This window comes from Aquarana catesbeiana, linkage group LG05 (genome assembly GCF_042186555.1).
Source record: "Aquarana catesbeiana isolate 2022-GZ linkage group LG05, ASM4218655v1, whole genome shotgun sequence".
NCBI lineage: Eukaryota > Metazoa > Chordata > Amphibia > Anura > Ranidae > Aquarana > Aquarana catesbeiana.
This window is the reverse complement of record NC_133328.1, coordinates 456124518-456147897: the sequence shown is the minus strand read 5'-3', so window position 1 is coordinate 456147897 and position 23380 is coordinate 456124518. Positions and strand designations below refer to the sequence as shown.

At 44.8% G+C, this 23380-nt stretch overlaps 1 protein-coding gene across 5 annotated transcripts in view; it reads right to left on the bottom strand.

Annotated features, from left to right (window-relative positions):
• PIEZO2 (piezo type mechanosensitive ion channel component 2) overlaps positions 1-23380 on the bottom strand; it is a 465998-nt gene that overhangs the window by 357191 nt on the left and 85427 nt on the right. The gene's annotated exons all lie outside the window — the stretch shown is intronic.

Genomic DNA, 23380 nt, shown 5'->3' with positions numbered 1-23380 from the left:
CCTCGAGAAATACTCCACATTTCTGTGCATGCTGCATGGAGCATAACATGACCTGAGTTATCCCAGTTCATACATGGCTCAATGTACACAAATGTTACCTCACAAGTAGCAAACAAATAGTGACATCAGCAAGGGCTATGGTGTCTGAGAAATGGAAACAAATGAAGCATTATAATAAACACATACAAGACACGAAGAATTCATTTTTAGGATATGTACAGCTACTAATTTTTCAGCATAATGACCATGCATTAGCTTTGCTTTGGAAGCATGTTAGTCACTGTTACATGATCTCCACTCTGTGTCCTATTAATATAGTAAGAATTATGTCTTCATTAATCAGTCCCTGGGCCCAAAATTAAATACTAGCCTAAAGTTCAACACAAGTTATATACACACACTAGTATAAATCTAATCCTGAGCTAGCTAAATCTTCTAGTATTATTTGCATACCATTTGCAGGAAACCCAAATAAAATGCTATCTCCATTTGGTGTTGTTGGTGGGAACAAAACCATTAAACCCATTAAGGAAAGGGGGCTAACCAATTTGTTAGTGTGCTGCTTTATTAATACAACATCAAATATAAACACCACAGATCAATCTGAACCTATCTTGGTCAACAATGAGTATACAGTACATACTGTATCAGGGTTCACTGTGCATTTCACATCTCCCTCGCTAGTGTGTATTTCACATATAAAACTTAACTCCAGGTATGGACCCATGTAAATATACAGTATATATTCCATACCTGTGGGACTGTTGTATTGGAGAATCACTGGAGTAGTCACCGCTGTCCAGGTCCTTGCAGTACTTTCACAGAATGCCTTGCACTTTTTCTCAATGAATGTAAACCATTCTCTGATTGGATGAGGTGAAGATCATGATGTCACCACCCCATCTGTCCACCTCACCCAATCAGAAAAAAGCCTTGCATTCATTGAAAAAAATGTAAGGCAGTCTGTGACTACAACCATCATCTATCTGTTCTCTTTCTTTATTTTACTTATTGTAAGCTCATGAATAGAGCTGCCAGGATCCCTGAGAACCCCTCCTCCCCCACCATTTAAAATCCCTCTCCCCCCCATCCATGCATTCATTGAGAAAAATGTAAGGCGTTCTGTGAGTACAACCATCATCTTTTTCCACAGCCCATCTATCTGTTCTCTTTCTTTATTTTACTTATTTTAAGCCCATTAATAGAGCTGCCAGGATCCTTGGACAACACCCCAATTCCCCCCACCGCAGGTTGCGTCATGTTTAGCCTTGGCATTAGACGCATAAGGCCTATGATTTGGGGTGCCAGTGTCAAGTGCTGGAGGGGCTTTGGAGATATAAATCTAGCTGTGTTTGGTATTATGTGCAAGCTATTAGTATGTATGCCTCAACCACTCATCAATAAGAAGTAATACAGGCCTAATGTATGAGAAGTGCTTGGTAAAAATGTTTTTGTTGTCCTTAATAAAAAGTTTTCTTTATTAATCTTTAAACCTAAACTGTAAAAATGGCTACATTTCATTTCCACTGGCTTTTATATGTGGGTTGGCAAAACTGAGGGTTAGTGCCGTTAGCTCTGGGAATAAGGCTTTCCATGCCAAAAACAAATGCATGGTAAAGTAACCCTGACCTATAACCTTTTCCCATTCCTTAAGTCAATTCTAATGCACACGGTCGGAATTTCCGACAACAAATGTTCGATGTGAGCTTGTTGTCGGAAAATCTGACCGTGTGTAGGCTCCATCGGACATTTGCTGTCAGAATTTTAAACAACAAATGTTTGAGAGCTGGTTCTCAAATTTTCCAACAACAAAACTTGTTGTCGGAAATTCTGAGCGTGTGTACACAATTCTGACGCACAAAATTCCATGCATGCTCGGAATCAAGCAAAAGAGCCGCACTGGCTATTGAACTTAATTTTTCTCGTCTCGTCGTACATCTTGTACATCACCGCATTCTTGTTGTTCGGAATTTCCGACAACATTTGTGTGACCGTGTGTATGCAAGACAAGTTTGAGCCAACATCCGTCGGAAAAAAATCCACGGTTTTGTTGTCAGAATGTCCGATCATGTGTACGCGGCATAAGACTTAACCCTGACACTTAATCATTAACATTGACCTTTAGAGCCTAATTTTTACCTTAAAACTTAGTCTTAAAGTAAAAGTCTATCCAAAAGTTGGGGTAGGAAGTAATCTCTCCCAAAAAACTTGGCAGAAATTTTAACTTTTCCCTACTGTACTAAAAGCATGTTTTTCACTGTCTGTGTTCATTTTCCTCAGGTTTAGTCCTTGATTGTACCAGTCCCCAGAACAGGAAGTAAGTGGAAATCTCCCACAGGGTCACAGACAGCACCTGACAGACGTTAAAACTATCAAAAGTGAAAACGAGTAACAAATAAAATAACATTATGGGTAAACTTCTACTTGAACCTTTAACCTAACACTTTAAATTAACCTTTAAAGTGGGCCTGAACTCAAAAAGTAAAGATTTGCTATGTTGTAGGTAACATTTAGAAATCTAAATTGTACCCAAGTAGTACTTTTTTACATGAATCACTCCTGGGAAATAGCAGTGCACTTCCTAATATGTGAGGGCGTCTTCTGAGCCTACAACCTTAGAGCTGTATACCTGCACTGTGAAATCTAAGACATTGCTTTCACTGACTGATTGTTTTGTGCTGCTCACTGTTCTCGTTGCTGGGTGCTCTGACATTAGGAAGTACAGAGACAGTACAAAAAAAACATAGTAAGTCAGTTATGGGGGAAAGTAATGGGGAGGGCATTACTATTGACTACTCTTTCGCATCTGCCTACTTTTTTTGGGGGGAGGGGGGCACAGCTTTCGGAGTTCGGTTTCTCTTTAACCTGAATATGACTCTTCACTGCACCCTTAAACCAACCCTTACTCTAACACTTTAGGGTAACTTTACTCTCTCCATCAACAATAAATATCTTCCTTATGATGCTAGCCTTAGTAAATAGATAGGAAGGTATATTAAATTTACTTGCTCTAAACTTTTTTGTTTGAAATTTCTTCAATTGCTTCCTGGTCTTGGCCTAGGGCAAAATTATGTCATACATCCCAGGAGTTTTCATCTTGCATTTTTTTTTTCATCTGGAAGAGGGGTTTTCGAAGTTAAGCATGCCCTCCTGCCTAAATGCCTAAGCTAAGTGAAGATGGATTTCAGGAATACTGCATGAATCATCTGTCCTTACTCAAGTTGGCCGTGGCTAGGAATGCTAGAGAGGTGTTTTTCAAAGTAATTTCTCGAGAAAATAAAACATAGATGCATAAATGAATGGGTGAGTTTGCTTGGAATATTAAAAATTAACTAATAACATTTTCAGTTTGTGGTGCTCAGATACAGTTAAATTCTGCTTTACCTAACCCTTAATATTAACCCCTAACATGAATTTAGCAGGCCAGCTTTGGGCTTACCAAGCCCTCTTGCCCTGCAGTACTACAAAAAAAAATAAAACAGTATACCTTTTCCAGCTGTCTTTGGTCCAGTCCAGTGATATCACATGGGTGACCAGGTGGGTTTGCTAATAAAAGCACCCAAGATTAGGTGAATAAAGCAGCCGGAGCTGCTTTTTTTTATTTTAAGGCTGTGCTGGGGTGGTATTTTTCTCTATCTATGTTCCAGGATGGATTTTTAACATTAATTACACTTTCTAAACCCTAACCTTAACCTTTAAATCTTGACCCTTACCCTAATGACAACCTACCCCATACCCTTACACATAACATTAAATAAACCCCTGAAAGTTATCAGCTTCTAAAGCTCCACGTTCTACCAAGACCAAGGTGGAAATGACAGAAGCTATGGACTCTCACTAGCTGTGGGTCCCTGGTAAGTTACTCAAACCAGAAAAGGATTATCTAGTTATTGGAAAGACAATCTTGTTTTACAGAAACCACCAGGAAGTGGTTCACTCTGCTCAGGTTGCAACATTCTTAAATATTCCTTTTGTTTATATCATAAAAGTGTTAAACATTAACCACTTGCTCCTTGTCATTTTTCCCCATATGTGTGTGAAGCAATGCTGAATGGAGAAAGTGGTTATACAATCTAGGATTTACATATGATCTGCTTTGTGTCAAAAATGAAAAAATCCAAACAATGAGCGTTAAACTCCAAAGAATAATGAAGATGGTGTTCTGTACAGGCTAACCCAGAGAGTGAATTGGAACAGCTGACACAAAGGTCAGAAAAAGCACTGCTAGAGCTAGCAATGGTATAAATGCACATCCCGATGAAGGATCCTCTTCCAAGTCTAATCAGCCAGTACAGACATCATATCTTGCTGTTTTTAATCATGCCAGTGCATAAGGATCATTTATCCTTTTCATCTCTAACAATCTGGAAAGTTTAGTGTAATACACAAACATCTATAATGAAATACAGCGGGAACAAAGTTCCCCATCACAGACAAAGGCGATCCTATGATGATCAGCAGCTGCTAGGAAAAACAGAGAAGTCCACCAAATTGGCAGATTGCAATAAGGGTAAAATGGGCAGCTGGATGGGGCCTTAAACTCCAGGGTCCATGGGGATGCTAACAAAGTTCATTGTAAGTCAACAATGAGAGCTTTTCTGTTACTCTCAATAAAGATTTTATCAAATGATCATACACAAAACACATGCATACTCCCCCTACCTGGAAGTATATTTTTCATATTACCAACATGTTATCGATGAGTCATTTGCAGAGTATGCCACTGCATAAAATCCAATTCCAATATGGCATGCTGAACCCTGAAGAAATCTTGACAGCTCATGACAGTAGCAGAACAAAAATGATACACTGACCCTTAATGCATGATAGTTAAACTGTTGTGAGGGGTGCTTGAATTGAATACAGCCTATGGTACCAATAATTTACCTCTAATGCAAGCCCTTAGGACACTCACCTGTGTAGGTTTTTGCTGCAGTACCATAAAACAAAACTGGCAAACACCAGTGGTCAGACAAACGTATAAGAGCCATCAAATTTAAAATTTTGGAATGCATACGATTTGATGTAAACCCCAACAATTCATATGAGATTCATACCACAACTTCTGCAATGCTTTGTACACACATGCATTTAGCTGTATGCTCTATAGGCCAGGAATCTCCAAACTAGGGCCCTCCAACTGTTGCGAAACTATACATCCTTTGAGGCATTGTAAAACTCTGACTTTCATAGATATGACTAGGCATGATGGGAATTGTAGTTCCTCAACAACTGAAGGGCCATTGTTTGGAGAACCCTGCAATAAATACACTATCACTCATGATGTTCTGTCCTTGCATCTTTCCCACCGATAGATTTGATGGGTAAACACTAATCTGAAGGTAGTAAGAGCTGCAGGCCACACATCCAGATTTTTTTTCCACATTTATCCACTGTCTGCATGTTTGCTGACTAGAGGAACTTTTTTTTCTCTTTTAAATAAACAGGATAAAATTGCTGGGCCTACTGGGAGCTGCTGTTTTTTCTTAAAGGCTTTACGGTGTTATATAGGATTACTGAGCCAGAGGAGCTGCAGATGTTAAATAGACTTGTAGTGTGCAAACCCTTTTTTTTTTTACATCTGTGAGTATAATATGACTAATGATAGGTAAGTATACTGCAAAAACAGATAAAAAAAATTGCATGCAACTCATTGCAAGCAATTTCAGCCTCCCATAGTCCAATCACTGGACGATGACTTGTTCTGAGTTATTACATTTTGCTCTTTGCTTGGTTGTGCCTGTTGTGTAACAGGCAATAAATATATATATATTTCTGTGTGTGTAAAGAGTTCTTGAACTCAGCTGCATGTTTGTGCCAGCTAAGCAGTTTGTCTTAACAAGTGTAGATTGTTTTCAGACAGATATCTCCATAGAGCAATTATCATGGATCTTGTTTGTGTCACTAAGGATATATTCCTAATACTGCATTGTAATATGCTTTTCAACACGTCTTAAATGGTCTTCACATTAAAAAAACACAGTCATTCTTTAAGTCTCTTGTGTACACAAACCTTAAGCCGGAAAGATATTGAAAAAGTACATTTTATCTGCTTAGTCAGTTAACATCTACTTTCTAGTTAAAGAAACCTCTCATGTAAGATATACAGCTTCATTATACAGTGAGCCACTGACCTGGAATAAACATGCAGAGATAAAAGTTGGAAATACAGACCTGACATATGCCTTGTACACAGAATGAGATTATCGGACGAACGATCGTCTGTTTCTTTGTTTTTTTTTTTTTGCATGCTAATCTCATATCAAAAATTAAGCATTTACTAAAGTTATGAAAATTCACATACGACGTTGTATTTTTGAATGACAACTGTACTGATTAAACTAAAATTTTCATGCTTGTCCCATCGGATAATTTTGCATGAATTGTTGTGATCGGCTCTGGAATGCTGTGTACAAATGATCACATTATCATACAATTGATTTGAAAGCGGTATTTTTCATACGATTTTCTGATTGTGCGTACAGGTCTATACTGTATTTGTTCCAGGCAAATGTATGACAAGCAAAGTAAGACATTGAAAGATAGAACATGGTGCAAACAAGAAGCCAGCATCCCAAAAATTTGCACAAACTAAGCATACCCTCTAGAGTATGGAACTTAACAAGTGTTTTTTTGTATAAAAATTTCAGTTTTTATTGATATAACATATTTAAAGATTATATTTTTTTTAACGGAAGGACCTATGTAGGTCAAAGGTTGCAGCCATACAAGAATTGCACATATAATTTACAACATCATACATATCAAACAAGTATGTTGCGCTTAAATGAAATAAACAGTAAATAAATAATATAAACAAGTATGCTCCGGAAGAAGTCCGATTGGTGACGAAACCGGTAGAGCGATAGCGTAATTTCCTGTCATTGCGTTTGGAGAATCTACCTCTGAAACCACTGTGTCCAGTACATGCTGTTTTAATCGTCTTTACATATAAGTGCATTACCTTCTTTAAATCCTGGTAAAAAAGGTTTTACACTGTTGTGGTGTTTGTCTCTCATTTGGGGTATATGACCCGATGTCACGGTTGGAGTAAAAGAAACCTGAGGTTTTCCCCAGTGGTGGCTTGAAGTTTCTGTTGTTTCTTTACAGACGTGGAGTTTTCCAGACATAAAACCTATGTTGACCCCCCGTAATAGGTGGTCAGAGCTCTTTGGTAAGGGCACATCCTAATTTTTTGGTGGTGGTCGCACCAGGTGGAGGAAGTTGGTGACACAACATTCAAACTTTCAGTATTGTGTCCTGTTTGTCACTCTTGGACTCACTTGTTTATATTATTTATTTACTGTTTATTTCATTTAAGCGCAACATACTTGTTCACCTATTTCATTTTTGTGATATCTCACTTGATTGTTGCAGCTGCAATTTTTGTTTTTGTTTATCATAAGCGCCATTTATTTTAGATTTTTTTTACCACATATCAAACTGCATAGATAATAGGAGAGTGTGGCACCCGACACATTATGAAGTCCCCTACTTCCTCAGGGTTGCTATGCATATAAGGTGTGCTATATTTCAAAATATATAATATTATTATAAAGCCAAGTCACACTAAAGTGTATCAAAGTGTTTAAAAAAAATACATAAAAAAATTCGCTGGACAAGGGTTTTTTGTTTTACAAATTTTTTGTGTCAACACTCTCTAAATAATCCCTAAAATTTCTGACAAGCATACTCAGTTGACATAGGACAACCTGCACTATTTTCAAGAGACAACAGCAAAATCTACATTTATAAAATCTTACATTTGTCTCTTTTGTAGTTGTCGTTGACGTTTATATGCATACACTTTTTCATGGATTTTGTTTTTCATCTAAAACAAAAATGTACCCCATGTTAAAAACTGTAAGGGGGTTCTGGAACAGCCAGAATGTGCAGCAGTTGTGCATTGCCACCAATCAGCTTCTATCTTTCATTTTCAAAGCTTAACTGAACAAGCTTTGAAAATGAAATATAGAAGTTAATTGCTTGCTATGCACAACTGTTCCAGATTCCGTCTGCTCCCGTTTTAAAAAATTCTCCCCATGGACAATTGTCCGTAGGTTGTATCTAGCTCTAGTAAGTATATACTGTATATACATTTCCAACACTTCGCCTAGCAGACAAATTCCTTTTATAAACAAAGCTGATTTTTGGAAAATACTTATGGAGCATCCCAAAAAAATCTAAACCTACCTAACATATATTTGACCATGTAATGCTGATCACTGCCTGGTTTTAGAACACTAAGTTTATTTTAGTACCTCTTCGGTTCTTGACTTGACTCCTGAAAAACTAACAAATGGGAATAATGATGATAGAAATGATCGCTTTAGAGTTAACTCTCACACCTCTTTGTGAAATCTTGCCGCTTCACTGCACCCTTGCAGCCAGGCGTGTATGAAGTTTACCTTGGGAATAGCTGAATTTTGATGGCTGTCTCTGTCATAAACTGCTCATGCCCAGAAATACCAAAGATTACTTTTTTACTTATTTTAAAAGTAAAAAAGAGGCCAGATGCAGAAAAGCAGACAGCTAGAGAAGTGGAGAATGGATCTGCAAAGTTAGAAGTTTGACCCGGAATAGGCCTTTATGCAGTTGTCTGCGATTCCTAAATACCTAATCTGACTTTAAATAGGAAAAAAAAAAATGACATGGAGACCCTCAATAAGTATACCAGCCCAGCACACCAAGATATGCAGATATGATCCAACTGCCCCTGAAAAAGCATATTGTCAAAGTGCTGTTCTTTATAAGCTTGCCATGTATGCTCTGCCAACCTAGCAAGTTTAAGTGGAATAGGCACATTGGAATTGATTTATTAAAAGCAAATAAACTGTGCACTCTGCAAAGTACAGTTGCAAGAGCAATTGCTCCATAGCTTAGTAAATGAGGTAAAGATTCACTTTTCAACGAATACCCAATCACGTGCAAGGAAAAGAAAAAAAACAGCATTTTTTCTTGCACATGATTGGATGATAGAATTCAGCAGAGCTTCTGCTCATTTACTAAGCTCTGGAGCAACTGCTCTTGCAAAGTGCACAGTTTATTTGCCTTTAGTAAATTAGCCCCCCCCCCCCTCTCCCCGATGTCGGTAGCAGAAGGGCGATCCCCCCAAAAATAGTGGCTGGCAGGAATCTACTTGCTGCCATGGAAATGAGATCATCAGTATATCTATCTAACACCACTGTCATCTCCAATTTTGGCAATAATCTCCTGTCAATGGATGCCTCTGGACACTGCTGGAGGCTGGAAAAACAACGGTCAGTTTATTTAAAAACTGTTGCCCTATTGCAAATGTTTTCTTCCAGATAAGCTTGCACGCAAGGTTTCAGCATGCTCATCCCTTACTGCTTCCCATAGTACAAAGTGCTTAACCAAAAAAAGTAATATTAATGTTACAGCTTTGTGATACTAAGGCCCCAGGTGGGTTAGGTCATTTCAGCACATCTGACGACCATCTAACAACTCAGGGCACATTAGATGCTTTAATATGGACAATAGAAAATGCTAAAATGTACTCTACATATTGTTCTAATCTTCTCCAATCAAAAAATACTTTTTATTTATTTGTTACAACTGGATTACCAGACCTGTTAAATAAGCAAAATGCAGCAACTGCTTTTCTGAGCTCGCCATGGTAAATATAAATTCTGAATGGTTATTATGACTGCTGTCTTGTACACATATTGCTTCACTCTTGATTGTTTGCAGAAATTATGCCCTTATGCACACTAGATGTCAAAAACGCCACTTTTAAGGATGTTTGACTTTTTTTTTCTGCCCCTGCATTTTAGCCTGTGGGGGAGAATTACTAAAACTGGAGAGTGCAAAATTTGGTGCAGCTGTGCATGGTAGCCAATCAGCTTCTAACTTCAGCTGTTAAGCTTTCACAAAAAAAAAACAACTGGAAGCTGATTGGTTTCTATGCAGAGCTGCACCAGATTTTGCACTCTCCAGTTTTAGAAAATCCACCCCTGTGTCCATGCACACATAGGCATTTACAGGCGTTTTGAGGCAGAAAAAAACCCCCCACAACTTGCGTGTTCTGGAGAGGAGCAGTTTGACAAAAGAAAATGCAGAACATGCCTAAACGCGTGTAAAGGTCTCTAAAGGCACCTAAACACTAGGCTAGGATAGAGCTTGACTGTTCATTCATTTCAATGGCCAGAAAAAAATATTATTCTGGCCAATGAAATGAATGAATGCCCAAACACCTGATGCGTCTGAACATGCCTAAATGTGTTGGCAAACCACGGCTTTAGGAGCGTTTTAAATGTGACTTTTCCCCTGCCAGGAGAAAGGGTGTTTGGAAGAGCTGAGCCCAGTGTGTGCATGAGGCCTTAACTCAAACCCATCTAAGGGCAGTGATAGGCTGAGTTGGAACTTTTATATAAATAATCAGTACATTCTTATGTGCCCGTTTATGTGAAAACACAAGAACCAGTTCCAGTTCCAGATGTTGACATGACTTTTCTTGTAACATGTAATGCATTAAAGGGTCACAACTGAGTGTGAGTCAACCTAGAGAAACACTAGCTTGCTATGACTAATCAGAAGGGTATGGCAGTATGAACTCCTAGATGTAATACAGAGGGTGTGGAGGAACAGTTATAGACAAATATTGCATTGAATCCCAAACAGCTATTGAAAACTCGCAGTAAATGAAAGCTGATTTGTTATAAAACTAGATTTTGTGAAATGGTCAAAGCATTATTACTGCTAGATTAATGCAAAATAAAGCTTTATTAAAGTAAAGCTTTACTGATAAAAAAGGGAGCTTCCAGATTCTGATAAATTACCCCCCTGCAGACCCCCACATCCCTTTTGGTGGACAGGATGTGGGGCTGAGGCCCTTGCCCCCATCAAGATGGGGCTATGGAGACATCACCCAGAATGCCTATATTTGGTAGACGCCAACCAGGATCTCCATATATGGACAATAATGTCACAGAGGATCCCCGTATTTAGTCAATGACGTCACCCAGGATCACCACTGGCTTGTTTACAATTTCAAACAGAAGCCAGCAAAGATCTGTCATTCAGTGGTGGTAGTGACAGACCTTCAGCTACATCCGCCCGGGGGGGGGGGGGGGGAGGTTTGGCTGGGTGAGGAAGAAAGATAGGGTGGTTAATCTGGCCAAACTGTGAACTGGCTAGGTTTGGTCAAATTCATGTTAAACCTGAGCCTGAAGCTCATCTCTAGTTAATTTAGTTAAGTAACTAAATTGTCTAATGTATGGCCAGCATAGGAAAAATGGGCAGGGTTTTACATATCATCCATGGTTTTGGTATTTGTAAGCTACATCTGGTTTAATTATTGGGCCACTTATGGAGCAGCATGCAATTGTTCAGCAACAGAGACCGTATAAGCTATCATGATGTCAAAGAAAACGTGCAGAGTATGCAGTTACCCTGCCCGAGGCAGCCTAAATTACAGATGAACCTGACCTCATGTTAAGGAAATGGGAAATTCAGTATAACGATCAGTCGTTGGGGATTATTGGTCTTGTATATTATATTTTAGATTCTAAGGACTGATAAGTCAAATATGTTTTCGTTAATTTTTAAGCAGTTTTGTAATACTACATAATATAAAGATTTTGTAAAGGAGTTAGATGTAGTTTATTTTGTAATGGCTTAAAGGATAAGTTCACCTTTTTTTTTTTCTAAATTCCAGCTCCCCTATGTACCAATATAGCATTAATGTACTCTTTTTGCAAAAATATCAACGCTTTCCATAAAATCTACAGACACGTACCTTACTGTCCTCCATCCATGTTTCCAAACAAATCTATTGCTTCTGTCTTACTTCCTTACAGGCTTTAGGTCATGACACAGGAAGGAGTTGACTAGATGACCTTAGCATACACTCTGCATCATCCATTCCCAGCTGCACATTTCTTTAATGAGATGTAATCACCCTTCTCACTAAATACACATTATACTTATTATTGCATAGTGTATGGATATCTTTATACAAGTACATAGAAGGGAGTGGGCAGAAACACTCAGCTGTCAAGCCCCGTTCACATCTCTACATAGCAGGAACTCACATTCCCACATGCGTCTTTTTTAAGCGCGGGGGAGCTTGGAGCATTTTCACTCATCACACATAGGGCAGCCCATCCACCTGAATGGTCTGCCCTATATACAGCAATCACCCAAAAAAAGCTTCAGAACTTTTTTTAAAGCAGAGCCTAGTGCGTTTTTTACTGCGATTGTTGGTGCCGCGCATTTCTGAAATGCAAGGAAAAGCACAGTGAATGGAGCCTCATTCTTCTTGTGTAACAATTAATGGCACTGAAAGCACAACTAGTAATTTTAGGTGTATAAAGGTGGCCATACACTATACAATCTGATTGTACAATCTCCTTTAGATTTACCAAATGTATATAATAGGAGGAAACACCTATCTAGCCAATCACTCTATATCCAATCAGGCAGGCCCTTGCACTACATAATTGATGCCAGATCTAAAGGAGATTGTACAATCAGATTGTATAGTGTATGGCCACCTTTATACACCTAAAATGTCAGTGCGTTCAGTTGTTGAAAAAACGGGTGGCAAAAATGCACAGTAAAAAACACGCAACCCACAAAATGCCAACATGTCCCATCAGCCACATATAGCACAGCCCATTTAAATCAACAGGCTGCTCTATGCGTGCCACAGGAAAAACGAGACACAAAATGTTCGCTCCCACAATGCTAGATGTGAATGGGGCCTGAAAGTGAAATTGGTGGTGTGGCCTGGCCAGAGTCCAGGCTGAGGTTGTCATTTACCACTACACCTTGGATGACATGGATGTGTGGTCATAGGGATACCTTCCTTTATAATGAGTGATCACAGGAGCCAGGACGGGCTCCCTCCCGACCAGCACTTCCAGCGGTGGACATGGAGGATTTGTACCCCCTCCAGAGAGCCTGAGTGGCACACGATACAGGTCTTTTGGGTCACAAACAGGGCCCCCATCAGGGGGGTACAGCCCATACACTTGTAAGGGCCCGGCTGACTGGCAGGGATGTGAGAAGGCAGGGGCGGGTGCAGAGGAGCTCCATGGATGCTCCTGTATGTGTAAGAGTCGGCAGGCTGCTGCTCTGTCAGGAGCTGACATCAGGCTCTTTCCTGCCACCTCTGGCCATTTCCTGCATGTGCACCCCTCTGCATGTGGAAACAAGAGCTGGGACTAGGACCACCTTACAAGTAAGGGCTGATGTGCGGGGGGGCTGTGTACTTGCCTGTGTGTGTACACGTCTCTGTGTGTGTGTACATTTCTGTGTGTGTGTACATTTCTCTGTGTGTGTACATGTCTCTGACTCTCTGTGTGTGAACATGCCTGTGTGTACATGCCTGTGTGTACATGTCTCTGTGTGCACATGTCTTATGTGTGTACATGCAAGTGTGTGTATGTCTCTGTGTGTGTACATGTCTCTGTGAGTGTACATGTCTTGCGTGTGTACATGCCTGTGTGTATACATGCCTGTGTGTGTACATGCCTGTGAGTGTGTACATGTCTCTGTGTGTATACATGCCTGTTTGTGTACATGCCTATGTGTGTACATGTCTCTGTTTGTGTACATGTCTTGTGTGTGTATACATGCCTGTATGTGTGTGTGTACGTGCATGTCATATATACACATGTGAGTGGTGCTGGGAGCGAGGGGTGTGAGGGGGCTGAGAGCTTACAGGTGTGAGGGGGCTGAGAGCGTACAGGTATGAGGGGGCTGAGAGCATACAGGTGTGAGGGGGCTGAGAGCATACAGGTGTGAGGGGGGACTGAGAGGGTACAGGTGTGAGGGGACTGAGAGCATACAGGTGTGAGGGGGCAGAGAGCATACAGGTGTGAGGGGGGACTGAGAGGATACAGGTGTGAGGGGACTGAGAGCATACAGGTGTGAGGGGGCAGAGAGCATACAGGTGTGAGGGGGGACTGAGAGGATACAGGTGTGAGGGGACTGAGAGCGTACAGGTGTGAGGGGGCAGAGAGCATACAGGTGTGAGGGGGGGACTGAGAGGGTACAGGTGTGAGGGGGGACTGAGAGGATACAGGTGTGAGGGGGACTGAGAGCGTACAGGTGTGAGGGGGGACTGAGAGGATCCAGGTGTGAGGGGACTGAGAGCATACAGGTGTGAGGGGGCAGAGAGCGTACAGGTGTGAGGGGGCTGAGAGCGTACAGGTGTGAGGGGGCAGAGAGCATACAGGTGTGAGGGGGGACTGAGAGGGTACAGGTGTGAGGGGGGACTGAGAGGGTACAGGTGTGAGGGCACTGAGAGCGTACAGGTGTGAGGGGGGCTGGGAGCGTACAGGTGTGAGGGGGGCTGAGAGCATACAGGTGTGAGGGGGCAGAGAGCGTACAGGTGTGAGGGGGCAGAGAGCGTACAGGTGTGAGGGGGCTGAGAACGTACTGGTGTGAGGGGGCTGAGAGCATACAGGTGTGAGGGGGCTGAGAGCGTACAGGTGTGAGGGGGGCTGAGAGCGTACAGGTGTGAGGGGGACTGAGAGCGTACAGGTGTGAGGGGGGGCTGAGAGCGTACAGGTGTGAGGGGGACTGAGAGCGTACAGGTGTGAGGGGGGGCTGAGAGCGTACAGGTGTGAGGGGGGCTGAGAGCGTACAGATGTGAGGGGGACTGAGAGCTTACAGGTGTGAGGGGGCTGAGAGCGTACAGGTGTGAGGGGGGCTGAGAGGGTACAGGTGTGAGGGGACTGAGAGCGTACAGGTGTGAGGGGGGGACTGAGAGGGTACAGGTGTGAGGGGACCAGAGAGCGTACAGGTGTGAGGGGGGTTGAGAGTGTACAGCTGTGAGGGGGGCTGAGAGCGTACAGGTGTGAGGGGGCAGAGAGCGTACAGGTGTGAGGGGGGCTGAGAGTGTACAGGTGTGAGGGGGCAGAGAGCATACAGGTGTTAGGGTGGCTGAGAGCGTACAAGTGTGAGGGGGGACTGAGAGGGTACAGGTGTGAGGGGACTGAGAGCGTACAGGTGTGAGGGGGCTGAGAGCGTACAGGTGTGAGGGGGCTGAGAGCGTACAGGTGTGAGGGGGGACTGAGAGGGTACAGGTGTGAGGGGACTGAGAGCGTACAGGTGTGAGGGGGGCTGAGAGCATACAGGTGTGAGGGGGGACTGAGAGGGTACAGGTGTGAGGGGACTGAGAGCGTACAGGTGTGAGGGGGGACTGAGAGGGTACAGGTGTGAGGGGACCAGAGAGCGTACAGGTGTGAGGGGGGTTGAGAGTGTACAGGTGTGAGGGGGCTGAGAGCGTACAGGTGTGAGGGGGCAGAGAGCGTACAGGTGTGAGGGGGCTGAGAGCGTACAGGTGTGAGGGGGCAGAGAGCATACAGGTGTGAGGGGGGCTGAGAGCGTACAGGTGTGAGGGGGACTAAGAGGGTACAGGTGTGAGGGGACTGAGAGCATACAGGTGTGAGGGGAGCTGAGAGCGTACAGGTGTGAGGGGGGCTGAGAGCGTACAGGTGTGAGGGGGCTGAGAGCGTACAGGTGTGAGGGGGGACTGAGAGGGTACAGGTGTGAGGGGACTGAGAGCGTACAGGTGTGAGGGGGGCTGAGAGCGTACAGGTGTGAGGGGGGCTGAGAGCATACAGGTATGAGGGGGCAGAGAGTGTACAGGTGTGAGGGGGCTGAGAGCGTACAGGTGTGAGGGGGCAGAAAGCATACAGGTGTGAGGGGGCTGAGAGCGTACAGGTGTGAGGGGGCTGAGAGCGTACAGGTGTGAGGGGGACTGAGAGCATACAGGTGTGAGGGGGGCTGAAAGCGTAGAGATGTGAGGGGGATTGAGAGCGTACAGGTGTGAGGGGGGCTGAGAGCGTACAGGTGTGAGGGGGGCTGAGAGCGTACAGGTGTGAGGGGGCAGAGAGCGTACAGGTGTGAGGGGGCTGAGAACGTACTGGTGTGAGGGGGCTGAGAGCGTACAGGTGTGAGGGGGCTGAGAGCATACAGGTGTGAGGGGGCTGAGAGCATACAGGTGTGAGGGGGCTGAGAGCGTACAGGTGTGAGGGGGGCTGAGAGCGTACAGGTGTGAGGGGTACTGAGAGCGTACAGATGTGAGGGGGACTGAGAGCGTACAGGTGTGAGGGGGCTGAGAGCGTACAGGTGTGGGGGGGGCTGAGAGGGTACAGGTGTGAGGGGGGCTGAGAGCATACAGGTATGAGGGGGCAGAGAGTGTACAGGTGTGAGGGGGCTGAGAGCGTACAGGTGTGAGGGGGCAGAAAGCAAACAGGTGTGAGGGGGCTGAGAGCGTACAGGTGTGAGGGGGCTGAGAGCGTACAGGTGTGAGGGGGGCTGAGAGCATACAGGTATGAGGGGGCAGAGAGTGTACAGGTGTGAGGGGGCTGAGAGCGTACAGGTGTGAGGGGGCAGAAAGCATACAGGTGTGAGGGGGCTGAGAGCGTAAAGGTGTGAGGGGGCTGAGAGCGTACAGGTGTGAGGGGGACTGAGAGCATACAGGTGTGAGGGGAGCTGAAAGCGTAGAGATGTGAGGGGGATTGAGAGCGTACAGGTGTGAGGGGGGCTGAGAGCGTACAGGTGTGAGGGGGGCTGAGAGCGTACAGGTGTGAGGGGGCAGAGAGCGTACAGGTGTGAGGGGGCTGAGAACGTACTGGTGTGAGGGGGCTGAGAGCGTACAGGTGTGAGGGGGCTGAGAGCATACAGGTGTGAGGGGGCTGAGAGCATACAGGTGTGAGGGGGCTGAGAGCGTACAGGTGTGAGGGGGGCTGAGAGCGTACAGGTGTGAGGGGTACTGAGAGCGTACAGATGTGAGGGGGACTGAGAGCGTACAGGTGTGAGGGGGCTGAGAGCGTACAGGTGTGGGGGGGGCTGAGAGGGTACAGGTGTGAGGGGGGCTGAGAGCATACAGGTATGAGGGGGCAGAGAGTGTACAGGTGTGAGGGGGCTGAGAGCGTACAGGTGTGAGGGGGCAGAAAGCAAACAGGTGTGAGGGGGCTGAGAGCGTACAGGTGTGAGGGGGACTGAGAGCGTACAGGTGTGAGGGGGGCTGAAAGCGTAGAGATGTGAGGGGGATTGAGAGCATACAGGTGTGAGGGGGGTTGAGAGCGTACAGGTGTGAGGGGGGGCTGAGAGCGTACAGGTGTGAGGGGGCAGAGAGCGTACAGGTGTGAGGGGGCTGAGAACGTACTGGTGTGAGGGGGCTGAGAGCGTACAGGTGTGAGGGGGCTGAGAGCGTACAGGTGTGAGGGGGCTGAGAGCGTACAGGTGTGAGGGGGGCTGAGAGCGTACAGGTGTGAGGGGGACTGAGAGCGTACAGGTGTGAGGGGGGGGTGAGAGCGTACAGGTGTGAGGGGGGCTGAGAGCGTACAGATGTGAGGGGGACTGAGAGCATACAGGTGTGAGGGGGCTGAGAGCGTACAGGTGTGGGGGGGATGAGAGGGTACAGGTGTGAGGGGACTGAGAGCATACAGGTGTGAGGGGGCTGAGAGCGTACAGGTGTGAAGGGGCTGAGAGCATACAGGTGTGAGGGGGCTGAGAGCGTACAGGTGTGAGGGGGGACTGAGAGGGTACAGGTGTGAGGGGGGCTGAGAGCGTACAGGTGTGAGGGGGGCTGAGAGCGTACAGATGTGAGGGGGACTGAGAGCGTACAGGTGTGAGGGGGCTGAGAGCGTACAGGTGTGGGGGGGCTGAGAGGGTACAGGTGTGAGGGGACTGAGAGCATACAGGTGTGAGGGGGCTGAGAGCGTACAGGTGTGAAGGGGCTGAGAGCATATAGGTGTGAGGGGGCTGAGAGCGTACAGGTGTGAGGGGGGACTGAGAGGGTACAGGTGTGAGGGGACCAGAGAGCGTACAGGTGTGAGGGGGGTTGAGAGTGTACAGGTGTGAGGGGGGCTGAGAGCGTACAGGTGTCAGGGGGCATAGAGCATACAGGTGTGAGGGGGGCTGAGAGTGTACAGGTGTGAGGGGGCAGAGAGCATACAGGTGTGAGGGGGGCTGAGAGTGTACAGGTGTGAGGGGGGACTGAGAGGGTACAGGTGTGAGGGGACTGAGAGCATACAGGTGTGAGGGGGGCTGAGAGCATACAGGTGTGAGGGGGGCTGAGAGCGTACAGGTGTGAGGGGGCTGAGAGCGTACATGTGTGAGGGGGGACTGAGAGGGTACAGGTGTGAGGGGACTGAGAGCATACAGGTGTGAGTGGGGCTGAGAGCGTACAGGTGTGAGGGGGGACTGAGAGGGTACAGGTGTGAGGGGACTGAGAGCGTACAGGTGTGAGGGGGGCTGAAAGCGTACAGGTGTGAGGGGGCTGAGAGCTAGCGTACAGGTATGAGGGGGCAGAGAGTGTACAGGTGTGAGGGGGCTGAGAGCGTACAGGTGTGAGGGGGCAGAAAGCATACAGGTGTGAGGGGGCTGAGAGCGTACAGGTGTGAGGGGACTGAGAGCGTACAGGTGTGAGGGGGACTGAGAGCGTACAGGTGTGAGGAGGGCTGAAAGCGTAGAGATGTGAGGGGGATTGAGAGCGTACAGGTGTGAGGGGGGCTGAGAGCATACAGGTGTGAGGGGGACTGAGAGCGTACAGGTGTGAGGGGGGCTGAGAGCGTACAGATGTGAGGGGGACTGAGAGCGTACAGGTGTGAGGGGGACTGAGAGCATACAGGTGTGAGGGGGGGCTGAGAGCATACAGATGTGAGGAGGACTGAGAGCGTACAGGTGTGAGGGGGACTGAGAGCGTACAGATGTGGGGGGGCTGAGAGCATACAGATGTGAGGGGGACTGAGAGCGTACAGGTGTGAGGGGGGCTGAGAGCGTACAGATGTGAGGGGGCTGAGAGTGTACAGGTGTGAGGGGGGCTGAGAGCATACAGGTGTGAGGGGGGCTGAGAGCGTACAGATGTGAGGGGACTGAGAGCGTACAGGTGTGAGGGGGGCTGAGAGCGTACAGGTCTGAGGGGGGCTGAGAGTGTACAGATGTGAGGGGGCTGAGAGCGTACAGGTGTGAGGGGGGCTGAGAGCGTATAGGTCTGAGGGGGGCTGAGAGCATACAGATGTGAGGGGGACTGAGAGCATACAGATGTGAGGGGGGCTGAGAGCGTACAGATGTGAGGGGGACTGAGAGCGTACAGGTGTGAGGGGGGCTGAGAGCGTACAGATGTGAGGGGGCTGAGAGCGTACAGGTGTGAGGGGGGCTGAGAGCGTACAGATGTGAGGGGGGCTGAGAGCGTACAGGTGTGAGGGGGGCTGAGAGCATTCAGGTGTGAGGAGAGGCTGAGAGCGTACAGGTGTGAGGGGGGCTGAGGCACTGAAGGACTTGGTGGGATGGCTAGTGGGCATATTTGGTGGGGTGGCCAGTGGGCAGGACCCTGGGGAATGTTGGGGGCCCAGGCCTAAAGCTGTATAAGGGGCCCCACAATTTCTGATGGCTGCCCTGGTCACAAAGAATTACAGGCAAATCTATTCAGCTATGACTAAGCACCAGTAAGGGTGTGAAACGCGTCAGTTGTAACTGTTCCTGTACCTGTAATTCACTTCAATAAAGGTGCATGCATTAGAGTGCGGCCCGTCCAGCTTTCCTTGCTTTCACAAACCTATTCAAATATTTAAAGTGTATGTAAAGTCAAAAAGTTTTTCAGTTTTTGATAGAGTGGGAAATATTAGAACCTCTGTCATGTTTTTATTGTTGTATGTGCCTCCATTGTGAAATCTCATCTTTCTAATTGTCTTGGTGACCACTGTCATTAATTAATGCGAAATTCAATATTTTAGGGTTGTTATCTAGCGAAAGGTAAACTTTTCAAGAAGGGCAAATGTTCCAGTGACAAATTTATGAAATGGGAATTTGCCCTCACTTAGGTGGGATTTCCTCTCATTTGTGCGGCTTATCCAGGACAGGAAGTACAAATTCTGTCTCTGGGACACAGAGAGCAAAAAATAACATGATAGGGGTTATGACCATGCCTAAAGCTGGGCATACCCTAGCAGAATCTCAAAAGAAAATTCATACAAAAATTCTTAGGAAAATTTATACAAAAATTCTCTGAACATTTGAATGCTGTTCGAAAGTAATTTCTTTGTGTTTATCATTCGATATTGGAATGAATGGATTTTACCAAACAAAAACTATATACACTGTTATGCCATGTACACACGATTGGAGTTTCCGACAACAAAACCGTGGATTTTTTTCTGATGGACGTTGGCTCAAACTTGTCTTGCATACACACAGTCACACAAATGTTGTCGGAAATTCCGAACGTCAAGGACGCGGTGACGTACAACACATATGAAGAGCCAAGCAAAATGAAGTTCAATAGACAGTGCGGCTCTTCTGCTTGATTCCGAACATGCGTGGACTTTTGTGCGTCGGACTTGTGTACACATGCTCAGAATTTCCGACAACAAAGTGAAGTTGGCGGAAAATTTGAGAACCTGCTCTCAAACATTTGTGTGCGGAAATTCCGACAGCAAATGTCCGATGGAGCCTACACACGGTCGGACTTTCTGACAACAAGCTCACATCGAACATTTAGCGTCGGAAATTCTGACCGTGTGTAAGGGGCATTAGAAACTTGTACAAAGGAGAAAAACATTTCATCCTGCTCCTTCAAATTATGTCATCACTGTGGTCAAAAATGAATGTTGATGTGACCACACTGATTAGAATGTGAACAAATGTTTTTGCAACTTTCTAACAATAAAAATGGAACACAATTCTACCAGTGTATACCCAGCTTTACTCCATCCAAAACTAAAAAAAAAATAGGTTATACATACATGCTAATGATGTTAGTTCAGAAAAGTGTGCTAAATGCCAATATAACACATTCATTTATTGTAATTAATCTTTTATTACTGGTTGCATTTGCAGAAAATGTATGTTATCACATCAACAAATGAGTTATGTTTTTTTTTATGTCCATCAAATTACTTTAAATGCCTGTTTCATGGTTCTTAAAGCAATTCTTAAGTGGCATTGCTTATATTAGTTAATTGAGACAACAGTGTGCTGTTCAGTGTCTTCATCCAGCGATGCTAAGTCTACTGAACGAAGGAAGAAATGGTAATTGGCTGTTTGCATGTGTAATCGGTGAGGCATTAAGTACTGCAAATCTTCCTATCCTGTGGTAGAAGACAAACATTAGAGACAAGAAAGCATGTTTTGTACTGTTTACAGCTTGTCTTACAGGCAGAGTTTTTCCAGACTAAATACAGTGCTTACAAAAGCATTTATTGAGTCAAACCTTCCTGTAAAGCAACCACCAAAAACATTCAAGAACAAATCCTTGTTTCAGGATATATTATGACATTGATTTATTTTCTACGTTCTAGAAAAGGTCTCCTAGATCATTTTCTATCACTGATAGTCTCCCTGATCTCTAGAATATAGATGTGTGTAGTCTGCATTCTCCAACCCATAAGGAACAAAGACCTAGAAACTAATACGCTGTTCAAAAGTGAAGGTCTCCTTAAAGTAAACTAAGAAAAATGTGGGGGGCTGTCATTGCTGACTCTTTCTAAAAATGTAGTTGCGAGGCTGTAATGCTGGCTTCAACACATTCCTTGTCATTTACTCAGAACAAGTATGTATATCAGGAACTTTAGAAAAAGACAGAAGTTAATCTGCTACTCCACATCAAATCCCTTCCTTTTTTCCATACTCCCCCTTCTTCTCCTCATCTTCATTTTTTGGGTTTTTCTCTCCTTATCTACCAGAAGCCTTTAGCAGCTTGTGTGTTCTGGGTCAGTGACCTAAAGTGGTTGTAAAGGCACAAGGTTTGTGTGCAGCAGCCCCCCTAATACTTACCTGAGCCCCCTCTTGATCCAGCGATGCCCATGAGAGCCTTGCCTCTCCGGGGACTCGCACTCCAGATTTGCTTTTGGCAGCAGCGGGAGCCATTGTGTCAATCACATCCAGTCAACCAATCGGGAGATAGAGGGGGTGGGGCCAAGCCACGGCTCCATGTGTAAATGGACACAGAGCCACGGGTCGGGAGCGCGCCTGCTTGGGTGCCCCCACTGCAACCTGCTTGCTGTGGGGGCACCCGGCAGGAGGGAGGAGCCAGGATCGCCGGTGTGGGACCCGAGCTGCTCTGTGCAAAACCATTGCACAGAGCAGGTAAGTATAACATGTTTAAAACAAAAAAAAAACAAGACTTTAATATTGCTTTAAAATTATATTAAACTCAAAACCAAAAACGTGTCTCTTTTTTTGCAGAAATAAATAAAAGTGGACCATTGTAAGCACCCCTGCCAGTGTTAAATAATAACTGAGTTACTGGTTGGATCACTAGGTGAAAATAAAAGAAAAAAGTCTATTAAAAAAATGAACCACCACCAGAAGCAATATATAATTTTTTTTCGATTTTAGGTTTAATGCTACTTTAATGTAGAGTGCCAGCAGGACAGATAGGAAACTCATGTTTAAGAAGCCAGCAATGGACCCCTTATTGATTTTCAGTTTTTTTTTTCAAGAAATTATGTGACTAGTGAAACTGATTTTGTATTCCAAAATAAATATAAAGCAATGTGAAAGCAGGAAATCGTTAAAATACTGCTAGATCTCTTTCTGGTACATCATGGTAGTAATACTGTAGCTAAAATACCTAAAGTGGTCACTTGATTCTTCATTCAGTTTAGATGATCCAAAGTAAGTTAATTGTTCTTAACATGGACTCTAACTCTGGCTATACTAAGATTTAAATAAATTTTCCCTAAAAACAAAATGGCATGGAACTGACTGGTCCATAGCAATCTGTCACACCCAGCTTCCATCATTATCATTTGTAACCAAATGATGAAAATGTTATAAAATGCCTCTTACTGGTACTACAGTGATTTAGATCAACTTTCTTGACAGTTTCAATTGCTTAAAATTGTTCTTCGAAACCAAGCAATGATAGCAACAACAGTGGAGGGCAGATTACTGTGAACTAATTATTTCCTTGTATATCTTTTGGTTGAAAACTTTCAAAATAGCACAACATTCCCAAGTGTATAGAAAGTGTAAAAGTAATGCCCCGTACACACGGTCGGATTTTCCGATGGAAAATGTCCGATCGGAGCGTGTTGACGGAAATTCCGACCGTGTGTGGGCTCCATCGGACATTTTCCATCGGATTTTCCGACACACAAAGTTGGAGAGCAGGAGATAAAATTTTCCGACAACAAAATCCGTTGTCGGAAATTCCGATCGTGTGTACACAAATCCGACGGACAAAGTGCCACGCATGCTCAGAATAAATAAAGAGATGAAAGCTATTGGCCACTGCCCCATTTATAGTCCCGACGTACATGTTTTACGTCACCGCGTTTAAAACGATCGGATTTTCCGACAACTTTGTGTGACCGTGTGTATGCAAGACAAGTTTGAGCCAACATCCGTCAGAAAAAATCCTAGAATTTTGTTGTCGGAATGTCCGAACAAAGTC